This window comes from Benincasa hispida, chromosome 11, assembly GCF_009727055.1.
Source record: "Benincasa hispida cultivar B227 chromosome 11, ASM972705v1, whole genome shotgun sequence".
NCBI classification, from domain to species: Eukaryota; Viridiplantae; Streptophyta; class Magnoliopsida; order Cucurbitales; family Cucurbitaceae; genus Benincasa; species Benincasa hispida.
In genome coordinates, this window is record NC_052359.1 from 33,896,735 (window position 1) to 33,921,650 (window position 24,916).

General features: G+C 35.3%; 1 protein-coding gene, 1 long non-coding RNA gene and 1 pseudogene across 9 annotated transcripts in view; 1 reads left to right on the top strand and 2 right to left on the bottom strand.

Moving 5' to 3' along the window:
- The window catches only part of LOC120091156 (mediator of RNA polymerase II transcription subunit 28), a 17,903-nt gene extending 11,714 nt beyond the window's left edge, over positions 1–6,189 (bottom strand). For 2 of the 4 annotated variants that reach the window (XM_039049042.1, XM_039049044.1), the window contains exons 1-2: positions 5,964–6,189; positions 5,764–5,869 (exon numbers count right to left, since the gene is read on the bottom strand). The gene's annotated coding sequence lies outside the window, so the exon portion shown is untranslated. Of the gene's footprint in view, positions 1–1,681; positions 1,743–5,763; positions 5,870–5,963 lie in introns of those variants that run through there. The other 2 variants (XM_039049046.1, XM_039049045.1) reach the window with 2 other exon arrangements.
- Positions 2,476–22,785, top strand: LOC120091158. 5 transcript variants are annotated; one of them, XR_005485668.1, is made up of 4 exons: positions 2,476–2,812; positions 2,902–3,166; positions 19,297–20,247; positions 22,585–22,599. It is a non-coding gene; the product is annotated as an uncharacterized LOC120091158 (long non-coding RNA). The 5 variants fall into 5 exon arrangements; XR_005485667.1 differs by lacking the exon at positions 22,585–22,599 and adding an exon at positions 20,357–20,498; XR_005485666.1 differs by lacking the exons at positions 19,297–20,247; positions 22,585–22,599 and adding an exon at positions 22,725–22,785 and having other exon boundaries at positions 2,486–2,812.
- Positions 15,005–22,634, bottom strand: LOC120091157 (annotated as a pseudogene).
- Positions 22,786–24,916: the final 2,131 nt, after the last annotated feature.

The following is a 24,916-nucleotide window of genomic DNA, read 5'->3' on the forward strand; positions in this document are numbered from 1 at the left end:
ACTTCATATTTATATGAAAGAGGAAACATCCACGTATATCATGAGACGTCAACAGATGAGACATAAATCGATGGCCATCTATTGAAGTGTTAGGGGCAGGCCCCGAACATCTCTATGTAAAATTTCTAAGGCTACAAGTAGAAGTAGAAGACATGGAAAAGGGAACATCTTTTTTACAACAAGACATAATGTAGAGACATAAAAGAAAGCTACTCTGAAAATCTTTATGGTATCAGAGCATATCTCAGACTAACGCCGTGCGATCCTTCTCTTCATCTTTTTTTTTTTCCTTCTTCGTCTCCAATGTTCCTTCTCACAAACATCTGCAACCTGGTTCCGGTACGCCTTGACTCCACCAATTTTGTGTTATGGCAGTATCAAATCTCTTCAATTCTGAAGGCTCCCAAGCTCTATCGCTTTGTCAATGGATCTTATCCAGCTCCTACTATATGATTAGTACTTAGGGACAACCAGCGTGCATTAATCCCAAGTATGAGCAATGGTATGAAAAGATCAAGCCCTTATATTGTTGATCAATGCAACTTATCATATAAATACTCTCTCCTATGTAGTTGGATTCGAAACATCTAAAGTGGTATGGGAAATGTTTGAAAAAAAAATTTCATCTCTTCTCGAATTACAAAGTATCACCAAGAAATCAAGTGAAACTGTCGATGAATGCATTCAGAGGTTCAAGACTATAATAAATAAATTAGCTGCTGTTTCTTTAATCATTGATGCTAAGATCGAGTCATCTATGCTGTCAAAGGATTACCCGCTGAGTACAATTTTTTTCGAACCTCTCTGAGCACTAGATCACAGACGATTTTGTTTGATGAGTTGCATGTTTTACTGAAAACTGAAGAGTTAGCGCTAGAAGCTCAAGCCAAGATCGATGATGCAAGTTCAATCACTCTTTGGGCAATGGTTGCAAATCTTGACAATCAAAATCGAGGAAATCAGAATTGCATGGCAATTGGAATGGAGGTAACCAAAATAATAAAGGAAATGAAAATCAAAATGGAAATCGTGATAATCAAATGCCTATACTGTCTCTTCTGGACAAATTTCTTCTGATCGGCAATCTTAATCAAGTTGACTGTCAAATCTGCATGACATTTGGGCATACAGCTCTTGACTGCTAATTCATTCCAAGGAAAGGCATCCTCCTGCCAAACTTGCTGCTCACGGTGCTCTGTTAATGGTTTCGGAAATCTCAAGATCCTCAAATTTGCTGTCTAACAGAGGTTGTAATTCATATCTGACTAGTGATCTTGCAAACCTCAATATCTCCTCTGCTTATAATGGTGAGAAGAGTATTACGGTGGGAAATGGGCAATCTCTTCCTATATCTCATCAGGTTCTGGTATTTTTATCACACCTACTTCTTCCTTTCAGCTCTGGTACCATAAAGATTTCCAGAGTAGCTTCTTGATAATCTCTCCATGATCTTATTGATAGGCACAATTGGCATTATATAGAGAGAAGAATACAAGATACGATAATAATGATAACAACTATACTAACTACATATAGAACAATTAACAGAAAATTAACCAGATCTGTTTAAGCTAATACCCATTCATTATCAACTCTTAGCAACCCCAAACGCATCTTCATTTTGCCAAACGGAATTTTCAACAAAAATAAGATGGAAAAAGAAAAATAAACAGAAATTGACCTGAAAGATAGACGCGTGCTTGGTCGCCTGAAATTTTCTTCACCCCTCTTTGATCAACAATTCGAGTAGTCGCCTCGAAGTTCTTGCAAACAAGAAATGCAAGCTGAAGCAGCACCCACACAGTCAAAAACAAGGTTCAATGAACATAATAAGATAAGAAGCTTCTCGAAATGGAAAGAATCGAGAATACTCCACATTGAAAGCTGATCGTCAGTCACTGCGAAAATCAGTTCGACTTATTTCGCAAAGATTGAGAACCAAAAAAGGAGAAATCATGAGTTATTGAAGGAGAAAATCCGAAAACAATGAAGCGAAAGAAAAACCCTAATCGGGTCGGACTCGATCTGCTTCCACACAGCTTCAGCTACCAGACTACTCGCACTCATTCCCACCGAAATTCTTTTCAAAGTTCGACGTACAAAAAATACGAAAGGGGAAGGTCGAGGGTTCAAAATTCGACCTATATAGGTCGAGTTTTCAAACCTCGACTTATTTAAAAAAATAAAAAACAACAATATTTTTACAAATAGTTTGAAAACAACAATATTTTTACAAATAGTTTGAAAACAACAATATTTTCCTAAATAGTTTCTAAAAAGACAATATCCTTTTAATTTTTCCGGTTTTCTCAGTAAAAAGGTAAGAAGACGAAGTAAGGGCAAATTAAGTAATTTGGTAGGGCGATGACGTCAGCAGAGGGTCAATTGACATTATTTTTAAAAAAAGGGTCATTTGATATTTTGGGCCCAATTTTTGGGTCATCCGTACAAATTTCTCATTTCCCCCACCTAAGCCTCGCAAACTCCGCTTCAGTTGCAATTGCAATCAATTTCGATCTTCTCCTTCTCCTTCTCTCGTTTCAATTTTTTTTTTCTCCTTCTTTCCCCATTTTTTCTGGTTCAAATTTAAGCTTCGATGGATTGGGTCTTGATTCTACCAATCTTTGTATAGATTTAAGATAGTGATGATTCTGTCACCCCCCTCTACCGGCTTTATTCCAAGCCGCTCAAACACCCACCATCAGCCGGAATCACAACGAGTTCGTCCTTGAAAGGTATACTTTAAATTCGATCGAATTCTTCAACCAAAACCTTCCAGATCACCCTTCACCCTCAATGCACGACTAAAAACGTAAGTTTCTCTTTTACGCATTTTCACAAACAGGTTATGTGGACATTCTGTGGAATCCCACCTATGTGTTTGGCTTTTTGATTTTGTAGGTGCGAGTGTTTCGATTTGCATCAAGATCTGATACCCTATGGCGATGCATGGTCTTGGCAAAAAGAAATTGTGAGAGAAGAGGTGGGATTGATCGATGCGAACCAGGATTGCCCGAATACTTTAATTTTTCTGCAGCATCATCCTGTATACACAATGGGCACGAACAGTACAGAAGAGTATCTCAATTTTGATCCCAAGAATTCTCCCTTTCCCATTTATCGCACTGAGCGTGGCGGGGAGGTTACATATCATGGCCCTGGCCAGGTACTTGATCAAAGTCTCTAACCATTGATTTAAGGACTTTATCTAACTTGTTTTATCGTTTGCTTATCATTATACATAAGGACATATTGCTTTTATAGGGTAGTTTTTGTTTGACTCAATTATACTAAATATCTTGAATTTTGCTTTTTGTTTCACTAAAAGTATCCAGATTCCTTCTTTCAAATTCGTAAAATTACCCTTATGTTTAGATATCCTTTAGGGTGTTTGGGGAAAGGAGTTCTGAGTTGAATTCTAATGTCTATAAACTATGTGTTGGGGTAGAAAGTTGTGAAGATGATATCAAGTTCCTCGGTAAATATGCAAAAGAGAGAATAAGAGAAAAACGAAGTTTCTCGACAGGTTCAAACAAAAGTTGGGACTTAGAATGATGTGAGGTGACCTAATTTGACAGTCCAAAACCAAATTTTCATTCTAAGTCACGATTCACCATTCCATATCGCAATGGATGTTTATTATTAGGAAAGGTAAATATTGTAANGGATAACATGCACATCCGAAAACACGAAGAAAGTAATAATCAGGTGGAGAAGAGAAAAGAACTTCATAAGGAGATTTGTTTTGAAGAACTGGGGAAGGTAGTCGATTAATAAGAAAAACAGCAGTGGCAAAAGCAAAATACCAGAATTTTAAAGGGACAGAGGACTCGGACAAAAGGGATAATGCCATTTGGATAATAAGTCGATATTTGCATTCAACAATACCATTTTTCTCAGGGATGCAGAGGCAAGACTTTTGATGTAAGACACCAGGAGAAGCGAAGAATTGGCTAAGATTTTTATTAACGAATTCTCCTCCACCATCACTATGAAAGGTTTTAAGTTTGCAAGACAACAAATTTTCAACAAAAGGTAGAAAATTAAAGATAACAAAGAATACTTCATATTTATATGAAAGAGGAAACATCCACGTATATCATGAGACGTCAACAGATGAGACATAAATCGATGGCCATCTATTGAAGTGTTAGGGGCAGGGCCCCGAACATCTCTATGTAAAATTTCTAAGGCATACAAGTAGAAGTAGAAGACATGGAAAAGGGAACATCTTTTTTACAACAAGACATAAATGTAGAAGACATAAAAGAAAGCTACTCTGAAAATCTTTATGGTATCAGAGCATATCTCAGACTAACGCCGTGCGATCCTTCTCTTCATCTTTTTTTTTTTCCTTCTTCGTCTCCAATGTTCCTTCTCACAAACATCTGCAACCTGGTTCCGGTACGCCTTGACTCCACCAATTTTGTGTTATGGCAGTATCAAATCTCTTCAATTCTGAAGGCTCCCAAGCTCTATCGCTTTGTCAATGGATCTTATCCAGCTCCTACTAATATGATTAGTACTTAGGGACAACCAGCGTGCATTAATCCCAAGTATGAGCAATGGTATGAAAAAGATCAAGCCCTTATATTGTTGATCAATGCAACCTTATCATAAACTACTCTCTCCTATGTAGTTGGATCTCGAACATCTAAAGTGGTATGGGAAATGTTTGAAAAAAAAATTTCATCTTCTTCTCGAATTACAAAGTATCACCAAGAAATCAAGTGAAACTGTCGATGAATGCATTCAGAGGTTCAAGACTATAATAAATAAATTAGCTGCTGTTTCTGTAATCATTGATGCTGAAGATCGAGTCATCTATGCTGTCAAAGGATTACCCGCTGAGTACAATTTTTTTCGAACCTCTCTGAGCACTAGATCACAGACGATTTTGTTTGATGAGTTGCATGTTTTACTGAAAACTGAAGAGTTAGCGCTAGAAGCTCAAGCCAAGATCGATGATGCAAGTTCAATCACTTCTTTGGCAATGGTTGCAAATCTTGACAATCAAAATCGAGGAAATCAGAATTGCAATGGCAATTGGAATGGAGGTAACCAAAATAATAAAGGAAGCAATGAGAATCAAAATGGAAATCGTGATAATCAAATGCCTAATACTGTCTCTTCTGGACAAATTTCTTCTGATCGGCAATCTAATCAAGTTGACTGTCAAATCTGCATGACATTTGGGCATACAGCTCTTGACTGCTAATTCATTCCAAGGAAGGCATCCTCCTGCCAAACTTGCTGCTACGGCTGCCTCTGTTAATGGTTTCGGAAATCTCAAGATTCTCAAATTTGACTGTCTAACAGAGGTTGTAATTCATATCTGACTAGTGATCTTGCAAACCTCAATATCTCCTCTGCTTATAATGGTGAAGAGAGTATTACGGTGGGAAATGGGCAATCTCTTCCTATATCTCATCAAGGTTCTGGTATTTTTATCACACCTACTTCTTCCTTTCAGCTCTGGTACCATAAAGATTTCCAGAGTAGCTTTCTTGATAATCTCTCCATGATCTTATTGATAGGCACAATTGGCATTATATAGAAGAGAAGAATACAAGAATACAGATAATAATGATAACAACTATACTAACTACATATAGAACAATTAACAGAAAATTAACCAGATCTGTTTAAGCTAATACCCATTCATTATCAACTCTTAGCAAACCCCAAACGGCATCTTCATTTTGCCAAACGGAATTTTCAACAAAAATAAGATGGAAAAAGAAAAAATAAACAGAAATTGACCTGAAAGATAGACCGCGTGCTTGGGTCGCCTGAAATTTTCTTCACCCCTCTTTGATCAACAATTCGAGTAGCTCGCTCGAAGTTCTTGCCAAACAAGAAATGCAAGCTGAAGCAGCACCCACACAGTCAAAAACAAGGTTCCATGAACATAATAAGATGAAGAAAGACTTCTCGAAATGGAAAGAATCGAGAATACTCACATTGAAAGCTGATCGTCAGTCACTGCGAAAATCAGTTCGACTTATTTCAGCAAAGATTGAGAACCAAAAAAGGAGAAAATCATGAGTTATTGAAGGAGAAAATCCGAAAACAAATGAAGCGAAAGAAAAACCCTAATCGGGTCGACTCGATCTGCTTCCACACAGCTTCAGCTACCAGACTACTCGCACTCATTCCCACCGAAATTCTTTGTCCGAAATGAGAACCAAATTGCCTTTGAGTAAATTTGTACAGATCACCCAAAAATTGGGCCTAAAATATCAAATGACCATTTTTTAAAAAATAATATCAATTGACCGTCATTGCCCTACCAAATTATTTAATTTACCCTTATTTCGTCTTCTTACCTTTTTACTGAGAAAACCCACTAAAACTAAACTATTATTCATTCAAATTTTCCAATGCTAACGACTATATTGCTCATAAACGAAAAAAACTATTTCCAACTTGCAAACGATTCTACTTCTGGCTTTCAATCGAATCTTAACGGTTAATCTTTCTTTCAATATTGTTTTTTTTTTGTTTTTTTGGTTTTGGATGTAATTTGTGGTTGAAGATGAGTAGAAAGAGTTTGTGAGCGAGAAAAGTGAATGTGAAATCGGTACAGTGACGCCGGAGAGAGCGACACCAGAGAGATAAGTGAACCTATAGTTTTTTTGTTTGTTTTTCTGGTTTTTGATGAGTTATGTGGTTGAAGACGAGTAAAAAGAGAGAATGTGAGGGAGATAAAGGAGAGCGACACGGGAGAGAGCGAGATTGTGAGAGAGAGCGACACCGGAGAGAGCAACACCAGCGAGAGCCATTCTAGCGAAATTTAAACAGAATGTTTTTTTACATTTTTTTTAAGGAGTTTACGATTGAATTTTTTAATAAATGCATGAGTGATTTAAGATGGCTACACGTTTCAGAATAGCTGAAGGTGACAAATTTCCCGGTCAAGTAACCAGCTTGGCCCACATTGCCAATGCAAACAAGATTGTCAAAGAGAAGCTCACGCCAACGCAGTTGGCCATTTTCAAGAGAACAGTTTTTGAGCGATTTGTTGACGTTGATATGGTGTTCAACAGCCCAATTGTCCATCACATGTTGCTTAGAGAAGTGAAGAGGACAATTGTATTTTTTATTCTTTGTAAAAACATTCATTTATTTTTTATGTATGTAAAAACATTCATTGTATAATTGAACATATATTTTTTATGAAAGTTCGAAGTTCAAAGTTCAAAGTTCAAAGTTCAATATCATAATTTTATCAGAACTCCTGACTACTGCTCTTTTCATTGTATAATTGAATTTTATCAGTATTAGAACAGAGCACATCCAAAACCAATTATACAACACATCCAATTGAAAGAACATTCATTGTAAATCCTTGTTTGTTATCCATTTTGTTTCAAGTATGTGTTCTGTAAAAACATTCATTGTATAATTGGTTTTGGATGTGTTCTGCAACTGCTCTTATCAGTATCAGAATTTTATCAGAACATGTGAGTTCAAAGTTCAAAGTTCAACCTCAGAATTTTATCAGAACATGCATAATTGAACTTAGAACATTATATGGTTCAAGGTTCAAAGTTCAAAGATTGAGAGAGAGTGAGATTGTAAGAGATAGCGAGATGGAGAGCGAGATATTCAGAGAGAGCGAGATTAAAAGAGAGCGAGATTGTAAGAGAGAGCGAGATTGAGAGAGTATGAATTATCCATTTTGTTACAAGTATCCAGAGAGTATGAAGTCGTTATTTTTACACGTATGAAGATTGAGATATGTATTTGTTTCAAATATGAAGATTGAGATTAATTCTTGGAGGTTGGAACGATTTAATCAGAAAAAATATAACCTTAAATTTTCATATGAAACTCAAGTCAAATGAAGATAGACAAGGCGTATCAACATGAGGGGACAAGCTTGATCAAGCTAGAATTTGTGAGTGAAACTTTTTTTTAAAAGTTATCAATGTTCAGTTGGATTTTATGATTATTCTTAAACGGTTTGCCATGGGACCTTTAATATTAATATTGTTGTTTCAAAACTTATTAGAGAAACATTGTTGTTTTGGGAGTTCGAGACTAGAAGTCGAGTGTTGAGGATTCGACTAATGTAGAGGTCGAACGTTGAGAATTCAACAAACAAACAAAAACTTGGAAACAATACGTAAATTAGGGTTGTCAAGGGTTGAAGTTTCGACAAACAAAGCAACACTTTAGGGTTGTCGAGGGTTGAAGTTTCGACATACATGGAAATCTCGCTAATTTTGTGATGAGGATCTCGCTCTAGAAGGGAATCTCGCTAATTTTGTATAGTCTTGACATACATAAGTCGAAACTTCAACCCTCGACAAGGAAGATAAGTGGGCAAAGCAGATTATAAGAGAGAGCAAGATTGTAGGAGAGAGCGAGATTAAAAGCGAGATTGTAGGAGAGAGCGAGATTTATAGAGCGAGATTGAAGGAGAGAGCAAGATTGAAAGCGAGATTGTAGGAGAGAGCGAGATTGAAGGAGAGAGCGGCCATGACTAATGCTCTTTACACAATCAGGATAAGCTTAGTCTAATTAATCCTATGCAATCATCCCACATCCTCAACATTTCTCATACATATGTTGTTAAAAGAATTTAACCATAAGAACTATCATACGAACTATCATTAATGGATGCTATGTTATCATTAATTAGTACACTTCGAATTAACTCAAGATGTTACATATCTGTAAGGTAAAATGTTCAAACTTCCATCTTTTATATAATTAAACTAAAAACAAAGGTTTAGTTATGCAAGTTACCACGCTCGAGAATGGACTTTCATCTAACATGATTTACATACAAACAAAATAACCAAAATTCTGAGAAAATAATGATAAATTCTCTTAGTAGGCAACGACTGAGATAAATTCAATGATCGAATAAGATGGCGAAAGATTGATTCTCAGAGATGGGTTTGTATATTACTTCCATTGGAGCTTCCATTCTCAGAGATTGTAGGAGAGAACGAGATTGAGAGAGCGAGATTGAAGGAGAGAGCAAGATTGATAGCATCTCGTTGAACATCTCGCTCTCTCCTACAATCTCGCTGAACATCTCGCTCTCTCCTATTGTATATTCAATTTTTTTATAATATAAAGCGGTACATTATTCTTTTAATTAAATTGTACATTATTATTTTAATTAAGTTGTACATTATTCTTTTAATTATATTGTACATTATTATTTTAATTAACTTGTACATTACTCTTTTAATTATATTGTACATTATTCTTCTAATTAAGTTGTACATTATTCTTTTAATTAAGTTGTACATTATTTATTCTTCTAATTAAGTTGTACATTATTCTTTTAATTAAGTCGTACATTATTCTTTTAATTAAGTTGTACATTATTCTTTTAATTAAGTTGTACATTATTCTTTTAATTAAGTTGTACATTATTCTTTTAATTAAGTTGTACATTATTCTTCTAATTAAGTTGTATATTATTCTTTTAATTAAGTTCTACATTATTCTTTTAATTAAGTTGTACATTATTCTTCTAATTGAGAAACAAAATTTTTTTTAATTGAGAAATAAATATTTTTTTTCTTCAGATCATGGTTTTAAACCCAGGACCTGTTGATCCCGATGTTTTGTACGACCAGTTCATTCATCGATCATCTGTTGTATGACGAGATCATACTACTGAAGAAATATCTTGCAGGCGTCGAGAGGCAGTTCTCCAGTGCACTATCCCGCTCCACCCTCGAATACTCCCGCTATTGCGTACATCTGGATTCTATGGGGTTGCTAGATTAGTATTTATTCAGTTGGACTGGTATCTGATCACAGTGTTGGTCGAGAGATGGAGGCCCTAGACGCATACATTCCATATGTCTGTTGGAGAGTGCACTATCACTCTAAAAGACATAGAAGTGTTGTTGGGGTTACCTGTTGGCGGTGAGCGGTCACCAGAGGTGATGTACGATGGACTGGTTAGAAGTTTGTCAACTGTACCTCGGTGGCGATCCCACCTATTGACAGATTAAAGGATCGAGGTTAAGTTTAATATGGTTAGGAACACAATTTCGTCAGCTCACAGATTGATGCATGAAGAAACCGTCATAAGATATGCGCGATCATATATACTACAAATGATGGGTGGAAGTATGTTTTTCAGATAAATCAAGCCATTTTGTTCACTTGATGTTCCTGCCACTGTTAGCTAATCTCCATGATGCAGGGCGGTATTCGTGGGGTGGAGCATGCTTGGCATGGTTGTATAGACAACTGAGCCAAGCAACAAGACCTGAGGTTCGAGAGATAGCTGAGCCTTTCATACTTTTGCAATTATGGGCTTGGGAGCGATTTCCAACAATGGCTCCACAGCTACATGTTAATGACGCTCAATTAGTTGGACGAGCCTACGGTTCTGATATGTTTTGTTTTATTCAATTTTAATTTTAATTCACTAATATAGTTAATTTAAATTCTAATTATCAATTTAAAATTTAGGTGGAGAGACAAATTTTGTGGTGACTAGGACGCCACACATGTAGTCAGCCAGTATAGATACATGTTTGATCTGCTTCACTGAAACAGGTAACATTTACACTGAACCTAATTGATTATATTTTATACACATTTTTATTGTATTTATCTTTAATATTCTCTAATACAATATTTTGTGTTTCAGGTTATTTGGAAGCCTTACAAAATTATTATGCATACTTTGCCTAATTTTTGTACGAATGGTCAAAAATATATGGCGGAAGATGAGTCCCTCCTCATATGTTTTCACATTGGTGAGTGACATCTTCCTATACGATGATGAAAGACATTCAGTTTTCTATAGATGTCCCATCGTCTTGATTAATACTGAACCGTACTACATGATATTAACCTAAGGACTGGAGATTAGTCCGAAAATGATATTGACCTAGAGGACTGGAAGATTAGTCGAAAATTGATATTGACCAGAGGACTGGAGATTGGGTCCGAAAAGTTTCACATTTGATAGTGGCGATACACTATCGTGCAAGATTTATTGCAAGTGGGGGTTTCTCTTGAACAGTTTGACACACAAATATCACTCCAGAATATATTCATGTTGGTATAATATATCATAGAGATGCTACGTCACGTCGTCTGGAGCAGCTTGTAGGTCATCTTTGGTAAAATGAATATTATCTAATTATTTTTAATTTAAATTTATTTTAAATTGTCTTAATTGTTTTTAATTCACAGAGATCAAAATAACCGTAGACCCGGTTGAGGTTGCGAATGATCCCGAACAGGTTCTTGCTTATATGATGACAACCAAAAGCTATATGGAGAAATTCATTATATATGACGATACCTATTGTTCCTCCACCAGCTCTCTAGACGTAGAGGACCTGTTTTCGGAAAGAGGATGAGTTTGATTAGAGGTGCACATAATGGTGGAAGATTGCCCCTTATGAATGCAGACGCAAAGTCAAACTGATATTTTAAGTTCTGATGATTGATGATGACGCTAGCATTTTGGTTCAGGACATTATGACTCAGAGGTGGTTCTTTCATCTTCATACGTGCATGGACATTGGCCAGGGTCGTGGAGAGCATAATGAATATTTATATTTATAAGCGCCTTGCAGAGGTACCAGAGCAATCAAGAAGAACCCGAGCAACCTTCAAGTTCGAAGTCGGACGACGACAAACGCTCGAAATCGAGAACAATCTCTTGTGGACACATTGATTTTTGTAATTATTTTTATATTGAAAATTAATATTAATTTACATTTTTTTATGAGATATTTTTTTAATTTATTCTTTTTATATATTATGAAATAGTAATTATTTTGACAATAGAAGCTTTTTAAAGTCTACTAACAATAAAATAATACTCAGATAATTCTAAATCATAAAAATTAGATAAAAAACTTCATATTCAATTTACATTATTTATATATAATAATTTTGGGGACATAATAAATCAAATCACACTCAAAAACCTTCACTGACTACAGTCTAATAAATAAAGACTAATTGATTTTAAAGAAGAACAGAAATTTTAATCACAAGTAGTTGAGGGTCATAGTTTTAAAAGATTTTACACCAGGACTTCCTTTGTACAATTTGGGTACGCAGATTTGATGGATTATTTTTTTTTTTTTTTTTTTTTTTTTATTTTTTTTTTACTTATAAATTAATAAGAAAATGATTTTTATAAAAATGAAAAATTAAAAAAAAAAAGGAAGAAAGAAAGAAAAGGTGGAATTGGGAATTTAAATAATAGAAAAAAAAGGAAAATTTGTAACGGAATATCTCACTCTCGCTAAATCATCTCGCTTCTCGTTATCGGATCTTGCTCTCTACAAATCATCGCTCTCTCTCAAATCTTCGCTCTTCTCTAACTCTTCCCTCTTTCATTCTCCCATACAAAATATATTCTTTAACATATTAAAATAATTATGAGTGTATGAGGTATAGTCTTTCATTCTCATCCACATCAACTACCGTTGAGTGAATAAAAACTACCCTTCTATAAGGTTCCAAAAAAAAAAAAAAAAAATCAACAACCAAAAAGATAGAAAAAAGCTGGAAATCCCACAAGTTAAGAAGTCCTCGTGCCAGGTATGCCACCAATGAATTGGTGTTTAGAAAGAGTAATAACATTATTCAAGCTGGAACTCCTAAAGTAAAAAGAAAAAACTGGTAACTCTTGCTCTTTCTCAAAATCTCGCCTCTCTCGAGATCTCGCTGCTCTCTCATTCGTCATCTCCTCTCATGATCTGCTTCATTTGCAAGCTCTCTTCAATATCTCGCTCTCTCTCTCTTACTCTTCCCTCTTTCGTCTCTGTCCCAATACAAAATAATTGTTTAACGACATCAAATAATGTATGAGTGTTCATGGAGGAAGGTCCCCTTCTCAGAATGAGAAAGGCTTTCGTTTCTCTCCAATCAAATAATATGAGAAGGTCTCCCAGAATGATAATTTAAACAGACTTCAATAATAATGTTAGTGGCAAGTCGAGGATTCAAAGTTCTGACGTCAAAAATACGAAAGGGGAAGGTCGAAGGGTTCAAATTCGACCTATATAGTCGAGTTTTCAAACCTCGACTTATTTAAAAATAAAAACAACAATATTTTTACAAATAGTTGAAAACAACAATATTTTTACAAATAGTTTTTGAAAACAACAATATTTTCCTAAATAGTTTCTAAAAAGACAATATCCTTTTAATTTTTTCCGGTTTTCTCAGTAAAAAGGTAAGAAGACGAAGTTAAGGGCAAAATTAATACTTTGGTAGGGGATGACGTCAGCAGAGGGTCAATATTGACATTATTTTTTAAAAAAAGGGTCCATTTGATATTTTGGGCCCAATTTTTGGGTCATCCGTAACAAATTTCTCTATTTCCCCCACCTAAGCCTCGCAAACTCCGCTTCAGTTTGCAATTGCAATCAATTTCGATCTTCTCCTTCTCCTTCTCTCGTTTCAATTTTTTTTTCTCCTTCTTTCCCCATTTTCTGGTTCAAATTTAAGCTTCGATGGATTGGTCTTGATTCTACCAATCTTTGTATAGAATTTTAAGATAGTGATGATTCTGTCACCCCCCTCTACCGGCCTTTATTCCAAAGCCGCTCCAACACCCACCATCAGCCGGAATCACAACGAGTTCGTCCTTGAAAGGTATACTTTAAATTCGAGTGAATTTCTTCAACCAAACCTTTCCAAATCACCCTTCACCCTCATGCACGACTAAAAACGTAAGTTCTCTTTAACGCATTTTCACAAAACAGGTTATGTGACATTCTGTGGAATCCCACCTATATGTGTTTGGTTTTTGATTTTGTAGGTGGCGAGTGTTTCGATTTGCATCAAGAATCTGATACCTATGGCATGCATGGTCTTGGCAAAAAGAAATTGGTGAGAGAAGAGGTGGGATTGATCGATGCGAACCAGGAATTGCCCCGAATACTTTAATTTTTCTGCAGCATCATCCTGTTAATACACAATGGGCACAACAGTACAGAAGAGTATCTCAATTTTGATCCCAAGAATTCTTCCCTTTCCCATTTATCGCACTGAGCGTGCCGGGGAGGTTACATATCATGGCCCTGGCAGGTACTTTGACTAAGTGTCTAACCATTGATTTAGGACTTTATCTAACTTGTTTTATCGTTTGCTTATCATTATACATAAGGACATATTGCTTTTTTAGGGTAGTTTTTGTTTACTCAATTATAATAAATTCTTGAATTTTGCTTTTTGTTACTCAAAAGTATCCAGAATTCCCTTCTTTCAAATTCGTAAAATTACCCTTATGTTTAGAATATCCTTTTAGGGTGGGTTTGGGGGAAAGGAGTTTCTGAGTTGAATTCTAATGTCTAAAAACTATTGGTTGGGGGTAGAAAGTTGTGAAGATGATTATCAAGTTCCTCGGTAAATATGCAAAAGAGAGAATAAGAAAAAAACGAAGTTTCTCGGACAGGTTCAAAACAAAAGTTGGGACTTAGAATGATGTGAGGTGACCTAATTTGACAGTCCAAAACCAAATTTTTCATTCTAAGTCACGATTTCACCATTCCAATATCGCAATGGATGTTTATTATTAGGAAAAGGTAAATATTGTAAAAAAAAAAGGGCAAAGTACATCGGCACTTTTTTCTAAAAAAAAAAAAAAAAAAAATTTATAATTGAACCTTTTTATTTTAATCATTTCACATCAAACTTAGAGTATACATACCTTTTTTCTCATATCAATTTAGCTGTATTCTTCACATTGTGATGTGAGGGCTACTTTTCTTCAAGGTTTTGGCAATTTTGGAAGAAAATATCAGAGTTGCTAGTTTGGTTTGTTTTAGAGGATCATTTACTTTTTTTGTGGGGTTTCTATATGACATTGATAGGATTTGTCCTGTGCTGTAGCTATTAATGTACCCTATTATCAATCTGCAAAATCACAAGATGGATCTTTATTGGTACCTCAGGGCACTTGACATTTTTTTATTCGAGTACTAAGACATCAATTACATACCTCAAAGATCGATGGTTGAATCTCCATAAACTCACCCCACAATTGTTGAACTAAAGAAAATCTTATACGATGAAAGCTTGGGCATACAAATAAGAAGTTTAGATCAAAGAGTTATTTCTTTCATACATATCACTACAAAAATTGCCAGAAAGCTACAAAATTGGTATAAATTAAGAAAGTGAGGTACATTTAACATCTATAGTTTAGAGATTATAAGATATCTCACCAGGGAAGCTTTTGGGTGCTTGCTTCAAGAACTCCAAAGTGAGGATGGTTTTATGATACATATCAAGTTGCAAAACTTCATAGAATTCCTGTATTAGCTTCAAAAGTGATATCTATCAACTGTGAATCCTTCTGAAATTTAGTATGTAAATCAACTTCTCTCAAAAACTCCTTGATGTTTCCAACCTTACGGTTTCGTATTCCACATGGAACTATTCAATTAAATGGAATTAGATCAGTGGTAACATTTTTTTTTAAAACAAGAAACAAGCCACTTCATCAAGGTAATGAAAGCTAATACAAGTGAAAGAAAGGAAACAAAAGCTAAAGCAAAACACTAGAACATAACATAACAAGGATCAACAAGTGCACCAGGACATCTCAACTAGGTTGACACCTCCATAGCACTCTCATCATCTCCTTACTCTTAAAGCAACGAGACTTAAAACTTTGAACTAAGCTGAAAGAAATCATGCCTGATATGCAGGCTTACATTAGATGCGGAACGGAAAGATAAACTTAAAGCCAAAAACTAAGCTATTACAAAATCATGGAAGCGGGAAAATGACGGCATTCCAATTGAGATTGATGTCTTGAATGGAGAAATATTTAAATTCTTTTGCAAGGGAGCACCAAGAAGAGGCGTTGAGATGAACGATATCAAATTTGAGGGGGCTAAGAGATACTTTATCATGAAACACTCTTTGGTTCCTTTCAAACCATAATTCTGATAACAAAGCTTTTACTACATTGACCCAAAGTAATCTTGGCTTCTTCTTCAGTTTTGGACCGATCAGGAGTTGAAGCACATTATCCTTAAAATTAATGTCGAGAACCCAGCTAACCTTGAAGCAGTTTAATAAACTAAACCAGCAATTTTCTGCAAAAACACATTGGAAGAACAGGTGTGAAAGAGATTATGAACTTGCCAAACATAGTGGACAAACCTGTGGAGAGATGTAATGAGAGGGCAACTTTCTTTGAAAAATATCTGCACTGTTAAGCAAGCTGTTCAACATTATCCAAATTAGAATATTGACCCTTCTAGGGCCCTTGGATTTCCATAAAGCGGATTCCAAAGATGTTCCAATTGGAGAGGAGCAAGATAGGTATAGAACAAGTGATTTGACTGAAAAGAACCCACTTGGTTCTAAAATCCACCTTCTTTTATCGAGAAGCGCATTAAGTTTAGAGTGGGAGAGCTTTTCAGTCAAGAGCTGGAAATTTTCAGACTCATTTTCCTTTGATAATATGCGAAAATGGAAAGACCAAGAGTCTAATGCCTCATCCCAAAAATCATTTAATGAATCATCGGGTTTGGTTGAAATGTTGAAAAGACTAGGGAAAGAGACTTTTAACGAAACAATGTCCAACCAAGAATCAAGCCAAAAAGTTATCCTCTTACCATTTCCTACTTTAAAGGTTGCCAAAGATTCTACTTTTTGCCAAGTTTTTGAAATGTTGACCCAAGGACTTCTAAGACTGCTGGAATATTTTCCATTTGTGTGCTAATCGAACTTGCTACTTCCATGTATGCTTGGAATTACTTTCCTCCATGGGGAGTTCTCATTGATGAACCTCCAACCCCATTTAGCTCGTAGACTTTGATTTTTTACTTTCAAACCACCAATACTGAGCCCTCCATCTTTTTGAGACTGAGATACTAGGTCCCATTTTACTAAGTGGCTTAATTTGCTTCCGAAATGCCCTTCCCAAAGAAAATTCCTCAAAAGTCTTTCTATAGTATTTATCACCTTTTCTGGCATAAACAAAGTGACATATAGTAAGTAGGAATATGGGAAAGAACCGACTTACAAAGGGTGGATTGTCCTCCTCTAGATAAGTTATATCTCTTCCATTTGTCCAATTTACCTTGAATTTTATCAATCATAGGTTGCCAGAAAGCCAATTGTTTGAGGTAACCGCCTAGAGGGAGGCCAAGATACATAAAAGGAAGAGTGTCAGCCTTGCAATTCAGCTTGATAGCTTCTGATTGTAACTTGTTATGATCTATATTGATACCACATATAACTGATTTTTCCCAATTAATCTTCAGCCCTGAACACCACTCAAAAAGTTCAATTGTCTTCTTTAGGTTTTCGAGCTTTTCCTTATCATCTTAGCAGAAAATTAACGTGTCATCAGCAAATTGTAGCAAGGGGACATGAATTCTATCTTTGCCCACTATACAGCCTTCAAACTTGCCTTTTTCATGAAGTCGGGACAGTAATGCACTAAGGACTTCACTAACCAATAGAAAAAGAAATGGAGAAAGAGGGTCTCCTTGTATTATTCCTCTGGTAGTTGGATTCTCCCACGTGGTCTACCATTTATGAAAATTGAGAATTTTGTATTTGATACATAGCCCATCATCCACATGATCCATCTTGAAACAAAGTTCTTTTCAACAAGGATTTTCTCAAGAAACTCCCAATCTACACGATCAAAAGCTTTTTCTAGGTCGAGCTTTAAAATCCATCATTTTTTCTTCTTGGAACGATAATCTTCAACTGTTTCATTGTCTATAAGGATTGGATTTAGGATTTGCATTCCTTCGATGAAAGCACTTTGTGAAGCATCTATTATAATTGGTATGACTTTTTTCAACCTCTCTGCTAGTACTTTAGCTAAAACTTTATAAGTCAAAGTTGTTAGACTTATTGGTCTGAAATCTCTTACCCAGACAACATCCTGTTTCTTTTGAATAAGGTTGATGAAGTTTTCCTTTGTGCATGAATTCAGCTTCCCATTGCCATAGAAATCTTCGAAGAGCTCTAAGAATTTATCCTTGAAAAAATCCCAGAATTTAAGTAGAAATCAAGCTGTAAAACCATCCGGACTAGGGGCTTTATTTTTACCTAACAATGTTAAATCATATCTGATTTCTGCAGTGGTGAATCTAGCTGTCAGCTTTGAGTTTTCTGAAATTGAGACTTTAGACCATTGAATGTTGAGAGGTACTGTTCTTTGACCTGAAGACTTGGTATATAATGTGGAATAGAAGTCTAAAATTAGGGCTTCAATATCGTTGAAAGAATTGGTTGCTACCCCTTGGTCGTTAATAAGTTCTGAGATTAGGTTTCTTTTTTTCCTTGCATCCAAGAATTTGTGGAAAAATTTAGTATTTTCATCCCCTAAGCTTAGCCAATTGAGCTTACTTTTTTACCTTAGGTTTATTTCTTCAATTCTATAAAGGAAAAATAACTCGGCTATCAAAGAAGATCTCAAACTCCTTTCTGTTTCTAGTAGACCATGAACTTCAATTTGCTGATCAAGTTTATCTATCTCTCCAAATAACTTTTCCTCTTTTGATTTCCTTGCTGAATCATAATCTGAATGCCAAGATTTAAGTGCTGATTTCACTTTCCTTAGCTTGCTAGAGATTACAAAACCGGCTCAACCTTGCTGATATTCCAAAATTAAAGAGTCTTTAATGATTTTTCAGCTTTCTACTAATGATAACCAGCTGTTACAAAATCTAAAAGGGGCTGGACCCCATTCAAATGCTCATGCTTCAAGGATAATTGGGAAGTGGTCTGAACATAACCTTGCCATTCTTGATACTCTAGTATTTGCAAAGAGATCAACCCAATTGTTGGAGGTCAAGAATTTGTCTAGTAGTGAGTAAGAAGCTGTGGAGCCTTCTCTTGACCAAGTAAATTGTCCATTACTAAGAGGAATTTCCATATAAGCTTTACTAAATCAATGAAATTGTTGAACTTTTTCATACCTTTTGTTGGCCTCCCTGATGGAAACCTTTCTTGAACCCTTCTTGTAATGTTGAAATCTCCTCCTATACACCATGATTCACAGCAATAACTTGAGAGTGAGTATAATTCTGGCCAAATGTGTCTTCTTTCTTTGTAATCGGTGGGACCATAAACGTTCGAAACCCAACAAATCTTCTTACAAATTGTTGTACATTTTACAGATAAAGAGTATCCTCCTTTAAGAACTTCTATGACTGAGACTTTGCTTTCATCCCACATTGTTAATAAACCTCTTGATCTGCCTTGTGCTTCCATTAACTCCCATCCTATGTCTTTGGAGCTCCAAAGCTCTTTTATGATTCTGATATCAAAAAATTCCTTATTGGTTTCTTGAATTAGGACCAGATCTGGATTGGTTTTCTTGATAATTCGTTTTACTGCCAGTCTTTTTGAGGCATCGCTCGGGCCTCTTATGTTCCATGAAAAAAATTTCATGATGGAATCTTGGAATTAACCAAAGATCAAGTCACAATCTTCCACAATTGATGTCAAGTTGCTGGGGATGTATTCTTTGTCGATGGCCTTAATGGAAGGAGGGAAGCTGCTGGCCAATTTGTGATCCTCTTCTGATTAAAAAAGGCAGGGCAGATCGTGTAGATGATCCTGTCCAAGATAAACCTCTTCTTGGAAGGGATCAAGTTCTAGAATATCTTCCTCATCACTGCTTATACTCAACAAGGAATCCTCATCAGAAGCATAATTTTTGATAGATGCTTGAAAGGGTTCAGATAATCCTCGAGAAAAAGACACATTTGAGTCTCCAACTTTAATATCCTGAAAAAGAGAATGGGAATGATTCGAGGGGAACAGCCACTGACCTGTTAATTGGACTAGAGGGTATTTGCACCTTAGTACAACAATTCTCCAAAAGATCTGTGTTTAACATGGAAGTCCAATCATTTCGAAAAGAGGTTTTCTTCCTTGTGAAATATTTTCTTAAAGGTTTCAAAAGAACAGTGGGAGATGACCAGAAGGTGTAGAAGAAGAGATTTTGGCACCGAGATCTTCTTTTGGTAATAATAGAACTTTATCTTGGAGGGAAGGAGTCGAAAAGGACTCTTGGACTTCCTTGTTTGTTGGTATTGAAAAAACCATAGAAGGGTCCAAAGTTTCAGGGCACGAGGGGGCTACAACATTCAATAGAACTTTTTGACTGTTTGTTGGTGTTTATTTAATTTTTCAGACTGTCGGTATTCTTCTGAAAAGGTGCTGATATTCTGGCTGTTATTGGAATTAAATTGAGTAATGGCTGGTGGAATAACCGAGAGCATGTCTATTGAACTTCCCCTGGTGAGTTTTAATGCATTTTTTGATTCTCTCTCCATTAATTGATCTTCCTTCTCTCTTCTTAATGACAACTCTTTCTTCTCTCTCTTTTTGTTTACATTAAACTGGGTAGAAGAGTCAGAACTATTGGACTCAGCTTGAATCTCAACAGCCCTCTCTTCTGGCAGTATTACCATATTTTCTTCTATTTGAAAAGGCTCTTGAAACGAATTTTTTGGCTGAGAAGACTCCTGAACTTCCTTAAACAAAAGGCTGTTAGTATTTTCCTCTACTGGCATCATCAAAGCTTTTGAAAACAGGGGATTTCTAGAAAAATTAGAATTGTTGAATGCTGATTTTAGGAAGGACCAATCTTCGGATTTATTTGAATTTAAAAGACCTTCATCAAACAAAACTTGATTTATACGAGCTATATCCACCGGATTTGAAAGGTCTTATTCATTGAAAAACTTCTTAACCTTGTCTAGAGGATCCAAAAATTCAATATCACCAAAGTGTAGGAAAATACTTCCCCTGTTTTCATTTGAAATTTCGATGGTTGCTGGCAAAAATCCACATAAGTTCTTCTTTACTTGAATTCTAGCTTCAATTACATTAAGAAAATTTAGTGTTTCTAAAGCAATTGCTTCTAATCCTCCAAAATATGAGCCGATAACTTCAAAATTTTGCTTGCACTAGAATTTTAATGGCATATTTTTAATGGATATCCAACCCCCATAACCTTTAATTGACCTTGGACGACTATGTAAGGTAGTGTTCCACCTTTCAAATTTCAAATGAAGTTGCCCTATCCTCTGCCACTCTCCTTGTTTTGCTACTAATTCTTTCAAATTCCCTTTTTCAAGCTTTATCAGAGTTGATTCTGCTGAAAGAGGATTGATCAAAACTTTAGAATTGGCCCAAAGCTTTATTTCCTTTGAGACTTCATACCAATTGTTGAATTCAAATAACCGAGTTACTACCCATAATTTGCTGAAATCTTCCTTGAGGACATCATTGTTTTTTTTAATCCAAAACTCTAGTGACCTCTGTTTTTTTGAAGCCTGGGAAGGGTGGGAGTTCTGTTTTCCCGTAGAAGCTGAAATTCTGTTTTTCTTTCTTCTCCTTACTACATCTGCATAAGAGATTTAAACCTCCGAACGACTTTTTGGCATGATAATATGTCCTTTTAGTTTCAATGCTCCTTCTAACATATTAGTAAAAGAAAGCCAACCGGAGTTAGAAGTACCTGATGGAATATGAATGTAAAAACGTCCTCCAGATGTTGGCCAAACTACACATCTTAAAAACCACTTTGAATAGACTCGAATCTTTGAGAGCAAACTACACCAAATGCTCATGACCACTATTGACGACAAAACTGGAGGTTGGGAGCTTCAAAAGTCCAAAAATGTTTTCCCAGAACCAAAGGAGCTGAGATTCTACCAAGAAGAGGCGTTTCTTAGCTTCGACATCTTCTGTGAAGGTTTCTTATTGAAAATGAACACAAAAATGGATGTCGTTGATCCTATAGCTTATAACTTCCAGTGCTAAGCAATTCTTGGCAGGTGTGGCTGAAGGAAGGCTTTTATTTGCCATGCGATTCGGGTGTGGAAAGGGAGGGAAAATGGCAAGGAGATTAATTAGAGGCTGATTGGAGGGGAGGGAAGAATGGCGTTAGGCAGGATGGGGTGAAAGGGAAGAGAAGAAAGGAGGAAGGGGAGAGATCAGTGGTAACATTAAGTGCTAAAACATGAAATGTTATCTATTTAGATACCCTAATTCCAATGGCTTCCAGTTTCTGGTCTCCTGCAAAGGAAAATCATTTAAGAAATTCAATTCGTTATGTCGAATGTCGAAGTAGCGAGGAATGAATATAGCATTTAGAATATGCTACATACAAAAATAGAAGAGAAAAAGCATTTGGAATATGGTATATACAAATTTCTACAAGGAATACCTGCCCAGACACCTGTTAAACCATCGATTCGATGAGCATTGATCGAAAATGTCGAGGAAAGAACGCGTATGATGACCTCCTCAAGTGCCCTGAGGTACCAATGAAGATCCATCTTGTGATTTCGTAGATTGATAATAGGGTACATTACTAGCTATAACACAGGAAAAATCCTATCAATGTCATATAGAAACCCCAAAAAAATAGTAAATGATCCTTTAAAACAAACCAAACTAGCAACTCTGATATTGTTCTCCAAAATTGCCAAAACCTTGAGAAAAGTAGCCTCACATCAAAATGTGAAGAATACAGCTAAATTTGATATGAGAAAAAAGGTATGTATACTCTAAGTTTGATGTGAAATGATTAAAATAAAAAGTTTCAATTATATTTTTTTTTTTTAGAAAAAAAGCGCCAGTATAGATACATGTTTGATCTGCTTCAACATGAACAGGTACATTACACTAAACCTAATTGATTATTTTATTCACATTTTTATTGTATTTGTGTTTAATATTCTCTAATATAATATTTTGTGTTTCAGGTTATTTGGGAGTCGTACAAAATTATTGTGCATACTTTGCCTAATTTTTGTACGAATGGTCAAAACATATGGTGGACGATGAGTCATTTGATATGTTTTCACATTGGTGAGTGACATCTTCCTGACAGGGTGATTAGACAATTCGGTTTTCAGCAGGATATCCCATTACCTTGTAATACTGAACCCGTACTGCATGATATTGACCTAAGGACTGAAGATTGGTCCGAAAAAGTTGCACATTTGATAGTACTATGGCACTATCGTGCAAGGTTTATTGCAGTGGGGGTTTCTCTTGAACAGTTTGACACATATGTCACTCTAGAATATATTCATTGGTATACTAATATCACAAGGCGCTACGTCACTCGTCCAGGAGCAGCTGTGGCTCATCTGGTAAATGAATGAATATTATCTAATTATTTTTAATTTAAATTTATTTTAAATATTGTCTAGTTGTTTTATAATTCACAGAGATCGAAAACAGTAAACTCCGTGAGATTGCGAATGATCCGAACCAGGTTCTTGCTATATGCAGTGACAACCAAAGCTATATGGAAGAAATTCATTATATGTACGATATACCTATTGTTCCTCCACCAACTCCTAGACGTAGAGGACCTGTTCGGAAAGAGGATGAGTTTGATGAGGTTGCACATAATGTGGAAGAGTTGCCCCTATGATGCAGACGCAGAGTCAAACTGATTATGTTAGTTCGATGATGATGATGTCAGCATTTGGTTCAGGACATTATGACTCAGAGGCTGGTCCTTCGTCTTCATACGTGCATGGACATGGTCGGGGTCGTGGAGAGCATAATGAATATTTATATTATGAAGCGTCTGTAGAGGTACTAGAGTAACATCAAGAAGAACCCGAGCAACCTCAAGTTCGAAGTGACGACGATAACCAGCTCGAAATCGACGACGTCCGCCTTGTGGGACACATTGATTTTTGTAATTATTTTTATATAAATGAGATATTTAATTTATATATTTTTTTTATTTTTATGAGTTATTATTTTTTTAATTTATTCTTTTTAGATTTAAATAAAATAATAAAATATTTTTAGAAATTGTTTTTATAAAATGAAAAATTAAAAAAAAAAAAGAAAGAAAGGAAGAAAGAAAAAAGAAGGTAGAATGTGTAATAATTAAAAAAGAAAAAAAAGGAAAATTTGTACGGTGTTGAGCTCTCTATCAAAATCTCGCTATTTCGCTCTCGCTCTCTCTCAAAATCTTGCTCTCACTCTCAAAATCTCGCTCTCCCAATCTCTTGCTCTCTCAAAATATCGCTCTCTCTCATAATCTTGCTCTCGAATTTGAATGAGAAGTTCAGTGGCAAAAAGAAGGAGATTCATTAGCTCGTTATTTAGTCAGACTTGCTGAGATGATAGAATCTGTAAAAATTGTAAAAATTATTAACAAGCTTTGGAAGAAATTTTAGGGAACCTTATGAAAATTTAGAAATACGATCTTTTGATAGAGGAAGGTCTCCGGAATGATAATTAAACAGACTCAATAATAATGTTGAGAAGGGCAAGGTCGAGGGTTCAAAGTTTGATTTACAAATGAAAGGAAGGTCGAGGTCGAATTTTGAACCCTCGACTTATTTTAAAAAAAAATAATAACAATATTTTTACAAATAGTTTGAAAACAACAATATTTTCCTAAATAGTTTTTAAAAGGACAATATCCTTTTAATTTTCCCTAAAATTTTAATGATTAAGTTCAAATGTCAACAATAATATATCTAAATTTGTATTCTTGTCAATGTTAATATAAATCTTTCATATTTGTTTATTCAGAACAAAAAATCTCTCACAGGTTATTTAAAACTTAGATTAAAGTCAATGTTTTAACTATTAGAGACAAAATCAAAATGACTTGAATTTAAATAAAAGAAAGTAATGATTCTATTTTTTCTAAAAAAAATGTTTTGATTGAATACACGTCAACGATAGTAATAAATGTTCACTGCATAACTTTTTTTTATAATTAATAATGCAGCCTTAGGAATAAGGATTTAATTTAAAACTACAATATTATTATAAATACTTTTAAAATTACCATATTTTCCTAATTATTTTTTATTAGGTTGATATCCTAAATCTCATGGGTCATGCTTGTCATTGGAATGTATAAACAGTTTTATTGATCTAAAAAAAATATGAGATATTTTATTCAATGTTTAGT